General features: G+C 46.6%; 1 protein-coding gene across 2 annotated transcripts in view; it reads right to left on the bottom strand.

The window, feature by feature from the left end:
* The window catches only part of AFG1L (AFG1 like ATPase), a 198,610-nt gene that overhangs the window by 27,830 nt on the left and 157,291 nt on the right, over positions 1 to 13,489 (bottom strand). Inside the window, exons 14-15 of one of the 2 annotated variants that reach the window (XR_008891303.1) lie at positions 4,785 to 4,942; positions 4,460 to 4,682 (exon numbers count right to left, since the gene is read on the bottom strand). The gene's annotated coding sequence lies outside the window, so the exon portion shown is untranslated. Of the gene's footprint in view, positions 1 to 4,459; positions 4,683 to 4,784; positions 4,943 to 13,489 lie in introns of those variants that run through there. The other variant, XR_008891304.1, reaches the window with a different exon arrangement.

Here is a 13,489-nt window from a genome sequence, read left to right as displayed (position 1 = left end):
AATGTGTGCAAGGCATCATGAAATCTGAGGATTTTGGGTCACACTGTACAGCCCAGTGTCAGAAAGCTGGGTTTGCGTCCAAGATCTTGAGTCTTCGTGCAGGACAATGACCCCAAACATACATCATAAAGCACCCAGAAATAGATGGCAACAAAGCGCTGGAGAGTTCTGAAGTGGCCAGCAATTAGTCCAGATCTAAATCCCATTGGACACCTGTGGAGGGATCTTAAAATTACTGTTGGGAAAAGGCACCCTTCCAATAAGAGAGGTTGAGAGGTGTAAGAAGCTTATTGATGGTTATAGGAAGCAACTGATTTTTTTTTACTTTGGTATTGGTTTTGTCTGCTCCATGTCTGAGCTGGAGTAAATTTAGTAGGTTTTTTAATGCCCTGCGAGTTTTTTGCGACTGTCGCACTTCATAAATTTCTGACCATTGCAAGTCAAAATAGTTTTTCTACAAAAAAAAAAAAAGCGGGAAAAAAATTAGCTTTTCTCGCTGTCAGAACAAAAAGTCGCAAGGAACCACTGATCATGGTGCCGCACGCTATTCACCCTTTAGATGTGGCGTTCAAAGTTGAACGCCGCGTCTAAAATGAAAGTAAACTACTGCCGGCTAGCTCAGTGGGCTGTTTCGCCGCAGCATCCCGAACAGCTATAGGACACAGCAGGAGGGTCCTCTACCTTCCTCCTCGCTGTCCGATCGCCAAATGACTGCTCAGTGCCTGAGATCCAGGCATGAGCAGTCAAGCGGCAGAATCATTGGTCAATGGATTCCTATGAGAAACCATTGATCAATGTAAAAGATCAGTGTGTGCAGTGTTATAGCCCCCTATGGGAGCTATAACACTGCAAAAAAAAGTTGTAGTTATGATCTTTTCCAGAAGTGCGACAAAATCAAACCTATATAAGTAGGGTATCATTTTAATCGTATGGACCTACAGAATGAAGATTAAGGTGTAATTTTTACCGAAAAATTTACTGTGTAGAAACCCCCAAAAGTTACAAAATTGTGTTTTTTCTTAAATTTTGTCGCACAATGATTTTTTTTCCGTTTCCCCGTAGATTTTTGGGTAAAATGACTGATGTTATTACAAAGTAGAATTGGTCGTGCAAAAAATAAGCCATCATATGGATTTTTAGGTGCAAAATTGAAAGGGTTATGATTTTTAAAAGGTAAGCAGGAAAAAGCGAAAGTGCAAAAACGGAGAAACCTTCCGTCCCCAACGGGTTAAGGTGAAAATGGGCTTTGTATTAAATAGGAAGATGTGCCAAACATAATCTATCAGCAGGATGGTACACCTCCACATTTCCAGGATCACCTGCACCGGAAACAACAATCGCCAATATTGCACTGGCCTCCAAGATTGTCAGATGTAACATCCTGCAACTTTTTTTTGTAAGGCTACATCAAGGATCTGAACAACATATCACCAAACAGTGGAGTCCATATCAGAGGACATGCTGGCATCTGTCTGAACGGAATTGGACTACCGCCTAGACATCTGGCGTGTCACCAATTGAACATTATTTTGACCATTTGTAGTGTATAGATAAAACTTTTCACGTTGCTACATTTAAGTTATCTCCTCTCGGTTATGAATACTGAGGCTTTGAATCACCCTGTATTGCTAGTGGTGACAGCTTGGTGGCAGCAGAGCTTACATCTGTGTAGAAATGACTAGAGAATTGTCACAGCTATCCTATGAAACACCTATAAAGGATAGACTGGGGCTACAAAACTGGGGCTACAACTTGGCAGCCCTGATACTATGTTACACTACAGATACTGCTGGTAGTACATTAGCAGCACCTCAGACTAGCAAGTTGTGAAAGTAAACTTCCATATACACAAATCAGATAAATGATCTACCTTGTGTATGTCCCATCTACACACACTGCTGTTTGATGTTATGAGATATGAGGCATGAGAGACCATGGGAAAAAGTCAGTGTTCTTCTTACGGAGCTTTCCCTGAACTAGTTTAATGAAAAGTCTCTGCTTTACAAAGATTCTGAAGGACCTCTAATCTAGATTTAAGGGATTAAGCCTAGAGTGGGATTGTGTCAAACATTTACAGCACTGCAAATCACATGCAGAACAATAAAAGGCAAACTTCAAGGACCAATCAGATCACTGATAGATTATCACTCAGATTAAAAGGTTGTGTATGTGTTTCTATATTGGAAGCTGTTCTTATGTACTCTTTTTTCTTGCTAAAATAAAAGCTTCTTGATTTGAGTGTTAAAAGGTTGTGAGGCCGTGAGGCTAAGTCTCCACTTGTTTTTTTTTTTTTTTTTTGCAAAACGCAAAGAAAAACGCCAATTCTGCCGCATGGCTTTTTTTGGTCAAAAAACGCTGCGGCCAGATGTTAGCTGTAAGTCAATGAGAAGTCGCAAATTTCGAACTCCGCTTTTTCACTTTGGCGTTTTTTTAATCCTTTTGGCGTTTTTTCACTTTTTCTGCGTTTCTTTCCCACTCTTTGGCGTTTTGAAAAAAACGCTGTAGTTCCCTCAAACCGGCTATTTTTGTCAAAATCGTGGCGTTTTGCTCCAATAGAAGTCTATGGGAGTGAGAAAGCGCCAAGAAAAGCGCTATGTGGATTTTAACTTTGGCGTTTTTGCAGGCAGTTTTTAATCTTTTTTGAACTTTAGCGATCCAAAAAAGTGATGTAGCTAGCTGTTTTTAATAAAATTTCGTAGGATACCATTAAAATTTTTTGTTAAAAAATATACAGTAGTGAAGGAAAAAATTGTATCTAACGAAATGTATATTATTGAGAAAAAAAAACTATCACTTTTTAAACAGGGATCAATTTATGTGTGCGGGGAAATAAAAATGTAGCCGACAATTACAAAAATGTATTGTGTGTGTGTGTTTTTCACTTTTTTGATATATTTTACATTTTTTTAGTTAGTACTACTACTCCCAGCATGGAACACACTGTTCCATGATGGGACTAGTACTACCTGTACTAATAGACAGATCGCCCGCTGCGATCTTTCTGTATAATATATAGATGTGGCGGCCGCTCTTCTATGGTCCCCTGCACTGCTGTATATATACACCTATTCATATTTCCCGCAGAGAGCTGTGATTGGTCAGATGGTTCCATCCAATCACAACTCTGTGGGAAATAGGAATATGTGTATATATATGGCAGTGCAGGGGACCATAGAGGAGCGGCCGCTGCATCTATACATTATACAGGAGGATCACAGCGGCTTTCAGAAGTGATACCCACTGTGATCTTTCCATAACTGCAGGTAATACTACTCCCAACATGGAGTAGACTCTGCCTCATGCTGGGAGCTGTAGTACCTGCATTAATAGACAGATCGCAGCGGGTGTCAGAAGTTATACTTGCTGCAATCTGTCTATTAATACAGGTACTACAGCTCCCAGCATGGAGCAGAGTGTAATCCATGTTGGGAGTAGTAGTGCCTGCTTAAGGACACATCACAGTGGATGTCACTACTGACACCCTCTGTGATCGTCCTGTCTATAGCAGAGCTGGACTGTATACATCGCTCGCATCCCTGCTTTGCACTATACTCCGGGCCGGCCACTCATTCATTAATCTTTTCCTCAGAGCTGTGATTGGCTGCAACCATCCGGCCAATCACAGCTCTGGGTGGGAAATATGAATTTCTGTTGACATCAGTGGCCGGAGTATAGTGCAGAGAGGTGAGCGATGTATGGACCTGCTCGCTTCTCTGCTATATTATGGACGATCGCATCGGGTCTCAGAACTGACACCTGGGGCGATATGTCTATAGTACAGGTACTATCACTCCCAGCATGGAACAGTCTGTTCCATGCTGGGAGTAGTAGTACTACATAAATTTTTTTAAAAATGTATAAAAAAAAAAAGTGAAACACACACTTTATTAAAAAATAATAAAAATTGGGTTATAAAATATATACATTGCGTTTAATAAAAAATTTCCATCACTGCTGCATCCTTTTTTTTTGGTACCCAAGAAATTTTGGGTACCAAAAAAAAACGCCAAGGTGCAATTTCCACACAAATTAAAAAAAAAGCCAGAAAAAACGCAAGAAAAAACGCATGATGACGACACTTACACTGGCAATTTTCAGGCGTTTTTTTAATCCCTAAAAACGCAGAGCAAAAAAACCAAGTGGAGACTTAGCCTTAGACTAAGCTGTTGTAGGTCTATCAGAAAATTGGATGTCCCCTTATAATTTTTAAAGCTGTAAACAAAATGTTAGTAGTTCTATGTAATAGATTGTGCAATTATGAATTAATATTTAATTAAATAAATAAATAAACCAGCAGTAATTGACCAGCTTTACTGTTTTTGTATCTGTTGAACATCTTGTTGAAACGGATGGATTAAAAGCATATGCTAAAAAATTTAATCAGATGTGTCAAAAAATTGTATCTTTCAGATGTCTGTTAGTGAATTTTTTTTACACGTTTTTGTCCACTTTATTTAAAAAAAAACATTTATTTTTATGCTTCTTGATTGTTCCATGTGTTTTTTTAACCTACTGTGCATGGGGAAAAAATGTGTTTGTTATTAAATGAATCAAAATGTAGTCATACAATTAAATATCATTTACATAGACAATAATAAAAAAAATGATGGTGATTTCCCATCAACAAAAAATTGTGTATGAACATGTTAGATCCCGCTGTTGCTGGGTTTCATAAGGGACATCTAAAAGAAAAATAATTGAGGGTTTACTACCATAAATTTATCACCTATCCACAGGATAACACATAGTATAAATTATATCAGGCAGCACTACTACAAACATACGTTCAAAATTAGATATTCATGATGTCCCATGAAGCCATCTCTCCAGTAAAAGGGATGGAACAGCTCTCCAATAGTTCCATATGCTTCACACAGACTGATGATAGTCTGGCTTCCATTTAAGCATAAATAATTTCATTAACATGCAACTGTTCCACCTTCTGTAAAAGTCAGTAAGAATAAAAAGTACATATATAAAAATATGCCAAAAATAGAAGTAATAATATAATAACAAAGGTCAGATTTATTTGTCATCAGAAAATAATTATTATTATACATTTATACGCTCTTACCCATAAATTATATTTAAAAATTAAATAACACTTGCAGAAATGAAAATACTAAAATGATATCTTAAATCAAATACAAGGCAGGGAAAATCAGAAACAAAAAGAATCAGCTGTATGTAAAAAAATGAACCTATTGATAATTTAAGTGTATGCAATAGTCATAATAGTTGAGAACCTGTAATTTCATCCGTTTCTTTTTTTTTAAATGTATGTGGCGAAGAGTGGTTTGCATTATACTGGAGCTGCTTATATTTTTGTACTTGGGATCTTATTGAATTGCAATTGCTATGTGAATTTATAGCAGGCGAACAGCTTTCCTGCTATAAGCAGACTAAAGGTTGCTTGTACACCAGTGTGTGAATGACAACTTTACAGCAATCTGACATAAAATACAGTATAGTGACAGATAAAAACACCTAAAAGGAATCTATACATATGTTAGAAAGTGACAGTAAAATAGAAAGCTTCAAAAACTATAAATGTAAATAATTTACCATAGTAGCAGAAAAGGGCACCAAAACCTACTTTTGTATAACCTTGCATATGCAGTCATGCTAAAATTCCTTTATTTTGGCAAGATCGTACAGAGATTCTGATGGTCCAACACTCTGGAACAGGATAAAGTGCATGGTATAAAATAAATAACACACAAATCCCCCAAGGGGAAGGCAGGGATTCCATTTCCGTTTAAAATGATTTTTATTGTTTTTTTTTCAGAAGAATTAGTAATAAGAACAATACAACAAGAAATTGCATGTAATATATAGCAAATTAGTATAGATTCGATAAGACAATGTTATTAATAATGCATTTGGTGTAAAAACTCAGCATTTTATAAAAATGGTTTATGTCATAACATCAATTAGTCTGAAGGTACTAAACATGTAACAAGGCCCGGGGCACTAAATCCCCTTATATTCCCTTCCCTTAAAACGTAACTTGTATTGTGTGTACTAAAAAGTGAATATATAGGGGGCATGGCCTACCATGTGAGGAGATGGTCTCCACGGCCGATGCACAAGGGGAATCCAGCCTGCTACATGGGAGCCCCAAGGTCAGGAAGAAGCCACAAGTCACAGGGACCACCCCAGAAGCCTCTAGTCCTGATTTCAAACTTCTTCAGCCCACTAGCGGGGCTCGCTGAGCAGCCGGGCCTGATGCCGGGGCAGTCCAAGGTGGCACGGGAGCCTCCTGCAGAGGCTGCACCCGCCCCTTCTCCCCCAGTCACCAGACAGAGCGTGGCCAATGTGGGCGCTGCACTGCAACATAAGCATCTACTGGCCCTGCTGGATCTCCCAACGAGGATGCCGGCACCCAAGGGACCCAACCGTCAGCCCAGCACACTGGACAGACCTGCTGGGGGAAGTAAGATCCGACCGCCGCCTCAGCGCAACATGCATACATAGTCGAAGAGCAGGCTCATGCGGCCCAGCAAGGCTCCCCTGCCACACGCCATTCACTACTGCTCTCCCCCTCTGCCAGCCCTGAGGGATGGATGGAGCATGCAGAGACTCACAAGCTCACTCCTCCTGGAGCTGAGGTAAGGGCACAGAAAAACACTGACTGGCTGCCCCACTGGACCTAGAGCTGCCCTCCTCCCCTGCTGCCTTTGTCACCCTCACAGAGCTTCCCCTCGCTCTTTAGGAGCCCGGAGGGCTCTCCCACCACCCAGCTGTCTCCCTCTATGTGTGAACCAGCCCCAGGGGATATGGAACAAGAGCAGGGACTTCCCTCATCAAAGACTTGTCCTCTGGAGGTGCTGGGGGCCAGGAGCCCACCTACCTTGAGCTCAACCCTGACCCTGCTGCAATGCCCACTCATGTGGTGCCTGACCATGCTGGTGAGCATCGGCCTGGCGTTCTCTTGCTTCTCCACCAATTATTCATCATGTCAGCTTACCTGATGGGGAGGGCGACCCACTATCCTCATCCCTCCCTCCCCTTGCTGAAGCTGTTGTTCTTCTTAAAGGTCATCCTGAACTTCAGGCACTCCTGGCGCTTCTAAGAGTGATATGTCTGCCCTGGCTTTGGATCTGAAACATGCCTGGCGCCAAGACCTCCAGCCAATCAAGCAGGATGTGGAAGACCTGCAGGACCTGGGAGTGAGGGCCTTAAAGGACTTCAGGTTTCGGTTCTTGTAATCGATATGTAAACTACAATGTGTTCCCAGACTTCCATGCATCAAGCATTGGCGGACCACCTGGAATAGTATTCGCATCCACGGGCTCCCGGAAGCTACGCGTACCCAAGACCTGCTCCCCACTGTCACTGGGATCTTTAACATGCTACTGGGCGACCACCGGACACTCACTGTTAGGATTCGGCAGGCTGGAGGTGGATCCTCTGTGTCAGAGAGGGATCGGCGTGGACCGTGCCGGCGGGCCGGTTCTAAGTTGCTACTGGTATTCACCAGAGCCCGCCGCAAAGCGGGATGGTCTTGCAGCGGCGGTAGCAACCAGGTCGTATCCACCGGCAACGGCTCAACCTCTCTGACTGCTGAGATAGGCGTGGTACAAGGGATTAGGCAAGAGCAAGGTCGGACGTAGCAGAAGGTCAGGGCAGGCAGCAAGGATCGTAGTCAGGGGCAACGGCAAGAGGTCTGGAACACTGGCTTGGGATACACAAGGAACGCTTTCTCAAGGCACAATGGCAACAAGATCCGGCAAGGAAGGGAAGGGGAAGTGAGGTTATATAGACAGGGAGCAGGTGGAGGCTAATAGACTGATTGGGTCAGGCACAAATCATTGGTGCACTGGCTCTTTAAATCGCAGAGAGCCGGCGCGCGCGTGCCCTAGGGAGCGGGGCCGCGCGCGTCGGGACAGCACAGACGGGGAACGAGTCTGGTAAGCGGGCCAGGATGCGAATCGCGAGCGGGCGCGTCCCGCATTGCATCACGGCTAGGGACATTATCGCAGCGCTCCCGGTCAGCGGGTCTGACCGGGGCGCTGCGAACAGGAGAACGCTGCGAGCGCTCAGGCGAGGAGCGGGAACCCGGAGCGCTCGGCGTAACAGTACCCCCCCCTTGGGTCTCCCCCTCTTTTTGGAACCTGAAAATTTGTGAATTAGGTCCTTGTCGAGAATGTTATCCTCGGGTACCCATGACCTCCACTCAGGGCCGCAATTCTCCCAATCTACAAGAATTTATTTTTTTTTACCTCTGAGCGTCTTAGATGCAAGAATTTCTTTAACCGAGGACCCGGAGACAGGAGTAGGAGCAACAACCTTGGGAGAGAAGCGGTTAAGGATAAGCGGTTTAAGGAGAGAGACATGAAAAGCGTTAGGAATACGGAGAGAAGGGGGAAGAAGGAGTTTGTAGGAAACAGGATTGATTTGGCACTTGATTTTAAAGGGTCCAAGATAACGTGATCCCAGTTTATAACTGGGGACACGGAAGCGGATATACTTGGTGGAGAGCCACACTTTGTCTCCAGGAACAAAGACAGGAGGAGTTCTTCTTTTTTTGTCGGCATGCTTCTTCATCCGGGATGAGGCCTGTATGAGGGATTTTTGAGTCTCTTTCCAGATGGTGGAGAAGTCCCGGGAAACCTCATCAACAGCGGGCAAACCAGAAGGCGTGGGAGTGGGAGGGGGGGGGAGAGGGTGAAGCTTGGCACGGGGCAGAGTGTTACCAGGACGGGGGCTATGAGGAGGAGACACAGAGGTTTGACTGACGGGACTGGGAGCAGACGTGAGGCATTTTTTGTTGCAAGAAGCACCCCAGCTCTTGATCTCCCCGGTGGTCCAGTCAAGGGTAGGAGAGTGGCGTTGGAGCCATGGCAGACCGAGGAGGACTTCAGAGGTGCAGTTGGGCAAAACAAAAAGTTAAATTTTTTCATGATGCAGTCCAATGCTCATGAGCAGGGGTTCTGTGCGGTAACGCACAGTGCAGTCCAATATTACTCTGTTGACCGAGGAAATGTAGAGCGGCTTGGTGAGACGGGTCACAGGGATGTTGAACTTATTAACAAAAGAGGCCAAAATAAAATTTCCCACAGAACCAGAGTCCAAGAAGGCCACAGCTGAGAAGAAGGAGTTGGCAGAAGGAGAAATCCGTACGGGCACAGTGAGATGTGGAGAAGCAGACTTCAGACCAAGAGACGCCACTCCCACGTGAGCTGGGTGCGTGCGTTTCCCAGACGTGGAGGACGAATAGGGCAATCCACCAAGAAATGTTCGGTACTAGCGCAGTACAGACATATATTTTTATCTCTGCGGCGAGTCCTCTCTTCATGGGTCAGACGAGACCGATCCACTTGCATAGCCTCCTCGGCGGGAGGCACAGGGGTAGATTGCAAAGGATACTGTGAGAGAGGTGCCCAGAGCGGTGTGGCCCTTGACAGGGCCTTCCCAGACAGGAGACCACGGCAGAGTCTAGAGTCCCCATCAAATCTGTCCGTCAGGGACAAGCGGAGGTTAGGAGCGGCCGCTCGCTGCGGAGGAGGTGCAGGAGCCGGTGGAGGAGATGGTTGTTGCTGTAGCTGTGACTGAAGTTGCTGTAGCATGGCGGTCAAGTGCGACAGCTGGTGACCTTGTTGGGCAATCAGTCGGGATTGCTGGGCAACCACCGTGGATATGTCAGCGAGACTTGGCAGCGGCACCTCAGCGGGATCCATGGCTGGATCTACTGTTAGGATTCGGCAGGCTGGAGGTGGATCCTCTGTGTCAGAGAGGGATTGGCGTGGACTGTGCCGGCGGACAGGTTCTAAGCTGCTACTGGTATTCACCAGAGCCCGCCGCAAAGCGGGATGGTCTTGCAGCGGCGGTAGCAACCAGGTCATATGCACCGGCAACGGCTCAACCTCTCTGACTGCTGAGATAGGCGTGGTACAAGGGATTAGGCAAGAGCAAGGTCGGACGTAGCAGAAGGTCAGGGCAGGCAGCAAGGATCGTAGTCAGGGGCAACGGCAAGAGGTCTGGAACACTGGCTTGGGATACACAAGGAACGCTTTCTCAAGGCACAATGGCAACAAGATCCGGCAAGGAAGGGAAGGGGAAGTGAGGTTATATAGACAGGGAGCAGGTGGAGGCTAATAGACTGATTGGGCCAGGCACCAATCATTGGTGCACTGGCCCTTTAAATCGCAGAGAGCCGGCGCGCGCGCGCCAGGACAGCACAGACGGGGAACGAGTCTGGTAAGCGGGCCGGGATGCGAAACGCGAGTGGGCGCGTCCCGCATCGCGGATCGCATCACGGCTAGGGACATTATGGCAGCGCTCCCGGTCAGCGGGTCTGACCGGGGCGCTGCGAACAGGAGAACGCTGCGAGCGCTCCGGGGAGGAGCGGGAACCCGGAGCGCTCGGCGTAACACTCACATTGAAATTAATCGAGCCCATTGGGTTCACTGATCCTACTCGACCGAGGTACATCATTTGCCGAGTCCATCGCTATGCTTTGAAGAAGATCATGCCCAAAGTGAGGCAGCTGGGGGACGTGGACTTTGATGGTGCGACCCTTCAATTGTATCCGGACCTGTCGAGACGCACACTCCGCCAGAGGGTCCTCCTACGGCCCTTGCTTCATGTGCTCCAAGACAGAAATGTGCCTTATTGATGGGGCTTTCCCTTCGCTCTACATGTCACGGCACAGACCCTCACAACGGCCAGGCGCCCTAACCCTGGTTGGCCAATGCCTCAGTGTCAAAGATCACGCCACCAATCGGTGGGACCCTTAATGTAATCCTGAGCCCCAGAGTCCTACCTTGTTCCAGCATGGACACCAGCTGACCTTTAGTGTAGAGACTTCCTCATGGACTGCCCTTGATTGTCCCTGAGGATGTTTCATTCCGAACCCCCCCCCCCCCACCCTTACCTCGGTAAGGTAGTGTCCCTATCCCTACCTGTGCCCCCTGCTTCCTGGCCTCTCTTGTTAAACCTCCCTCCCACCAGTTGTACTGAGCGGCCCCGTTCTGGGCCCTTGTTTATGCTTAGTCACGGCTGTGGACGGCCTTTAGCGTCCACATTTGATGTTAGACTCCCCTCCCCTATATATATTAGATAGCCTTACTTTAGAGCCTTGTCTCCTCTCATATTACCCCCACCTAGGGTTGGTGTATGTTGAGTACACCTGTTTTGCAGACAGACTTTTCCTGCCACTAGTGACACCTTGCAAGAACACTTTTTTTTTTGTTTATTACTGATTTTGCCTTTAACCCCTCCCCCCCTTTTTCTCCTTTCTCCTGCTTGACCACTGAGCCACTGTTTTCATGCTTTTATAGCTGACATACTTCCGGCCTTTGAACAGTATTACACTGATATTTATAATCTCTCTTCGCCCGCTTCGCCTCCTGCTGCACCGCCGACACCTATCTCTCTATCAAACTATGTCCAGCAGACTGCCCTCTCTAGGTTGTCCGATGACGATATTGAAGTGTTAGAGGCCCCATTCACTGAAGAAGAGATTGTGCAGGCGATAACTAACCTACCTTCAGGCAAGAGCCCAGGGCCTGATGGGTACAAAGCTAAATTCTTTAAATCTCTGAGAGATGACCTGCTCCCCATCCTTTGTAGGACCTTTAATTGCATCTCCCCAGAACTGGGCTTCCCTTCCTCCTCTCTAAGTGCCTACATTAAGGTCATACCCAAAGAGGGTTGAGATCCTAACCTTTGCGCGTGCTACCGTCCCATTTCTCTCCTCAACACAGACACTAAATTGTTTGCGAAATTACTGTCAGACTGCATGGCGGCTGTCCTTGGGCCTCTCATCCACCCTGATCAATCTGGCTTCCTCCAATCTAGGGAGGCGCACGACAACACAGTGCGTACTTTCTCAATAGTGCACAGGGCCTCTGTCCATCGACAGCTCCTGATGCTTATTCTAATTGCCGAAAAGGAGTTCGATCGGGTGGATTGGAGGTTCATGGAGGCTTAGCTGGCACAGTTAGGTTTGGGCCCCTCTATGCTGAGTCGGATAGCTGCCCTGTATTGAGACCCCCAAGATCGAGTAAGAGTCAATGGCTCTCTCTCTTCCCCGATACTCATCCGCAATGGCACGTGCCAGGGCTGCCTGCTCACTCCCCTCCTCTATGTTATCTGCATGGAGTATCTTTTAAATGCGCTCCGGATGGACCCGGACATCAAGGGATTTTCCCTGGGGGGAGATGTGCATCTCTGCACTGCATTCACAGATGACTTGCTTGTTTACCTGTCCTCTCCCTACACTTCTTTGCCAGTGGTCCTGCGAGCTATCCAGCTTTACTCCTACTTTAGCAATCATAGGGTCAACATGTCTAAGAGTATGGCTTTGAAAGTTGCTCTTCCCGAGGCTGATGTGGCACACATACAGAGGGGACATCCATTTTAGTGGGCCTCGAGGTCAATCAAGTACTTGGGGGTTCATGTCCCAGGGAATCCCTTCAATGCTTTAGCCTATCTGGCTTTATTAATAATGGCTACTCCTTTTGTGGATTGGGGTGTCCAGTTTGAACAGTGTCCTATATTATATCCTGTTTGGTTTATCTGATCTTTGTCCTTTGTACTTGTACCTGTTTGTGAACAGTGTCCTATGTTCCGGTATGAGTTTGCCTGTTTATATTCTGCGCTGTTATTTGTATCCTGTTTGGTATATCTGGTTGTCTAGTAGTTTTCTGTTCTGGCCTATGACTGACTATGTATATTTTGTGTTTTTACACCACTGCAATTTAGCACAGGAAGGGACCGGCGCCCAGTTGTCGATCCACCGTTTAGGGTGGATGGGCAAGTAGGCAGGGAGAGCGGTTTTAGGGTCAGTTTATGGCTCACTCCCCCTGTCCCCCCCAGTCGGTCATGACACTATCCTTGGCTACTCAGGGGGGCGCTCACGGCTAGTAAACTCAATGCCCTGCTGTGGGTGTCTAGGGAACTGGTCACGACCTTTAAACATTACTTATCCAGGTCCAGGATCCTATCCCCTGATGGCCAACTGACACCTGTTATTGCCAACTCCCTTTCCAACCGGGGGAAAATTGCCCTTGTTGTCTTGGCCTCTCTGCTCTTTTAGCCCTCCCCCTAAGGGGAACGATATTGTGCCCATATGTAGACCTGGTGCCAGAGCACCTCCGCACGCCGGCTAGGCACATGCAGTACCTTCAACTCCGTCACTTTGTGGAAACCACGGGTCGAAATCTACAACTTTCTAGACCTCTTCTCCCTTTCGAGGAATTGTGGGATTCCTCCTCCCCAGCAGTCAGGGCGGTTTCCCAAATCTATGGCCTCCTCCTAGAGGAGGCAGCTTAGCACCCTTCAGCGTTCATGGCAGCATGGGAGGTGGAACTACACACCACTTTTGCCCTGACAGATTGGTTGGTGGCCTTCCTCCTGTGTCATAAATTGTCTATTTCCTACAGCACAGGAAACTAATTACAAGAATCTCTCTAGGTGGTACGGGGTATCTGTCTTGATACACAGAATGTACCCGTCTGCTGGCGCTGCGGGGGGGGGGGGG

This window comes from Hyla sarda, chromosome 3, assembly GCF_029499605.1.
Source record: "Hyla sarda isolate aHylSar1 chromosome 3, aHylSar1.hap1, whole genome shotgun sequence".
In the NCBI taxonomy this organism is placed as follows: Eukaryota; Metazoa; Chordata; class Amphibia; order Anura; family Hylidae; genus Hyla; species Hyla sarda.
This window is presented reverse-complemented; position numbering and strand designations above follow the sequence as displayed.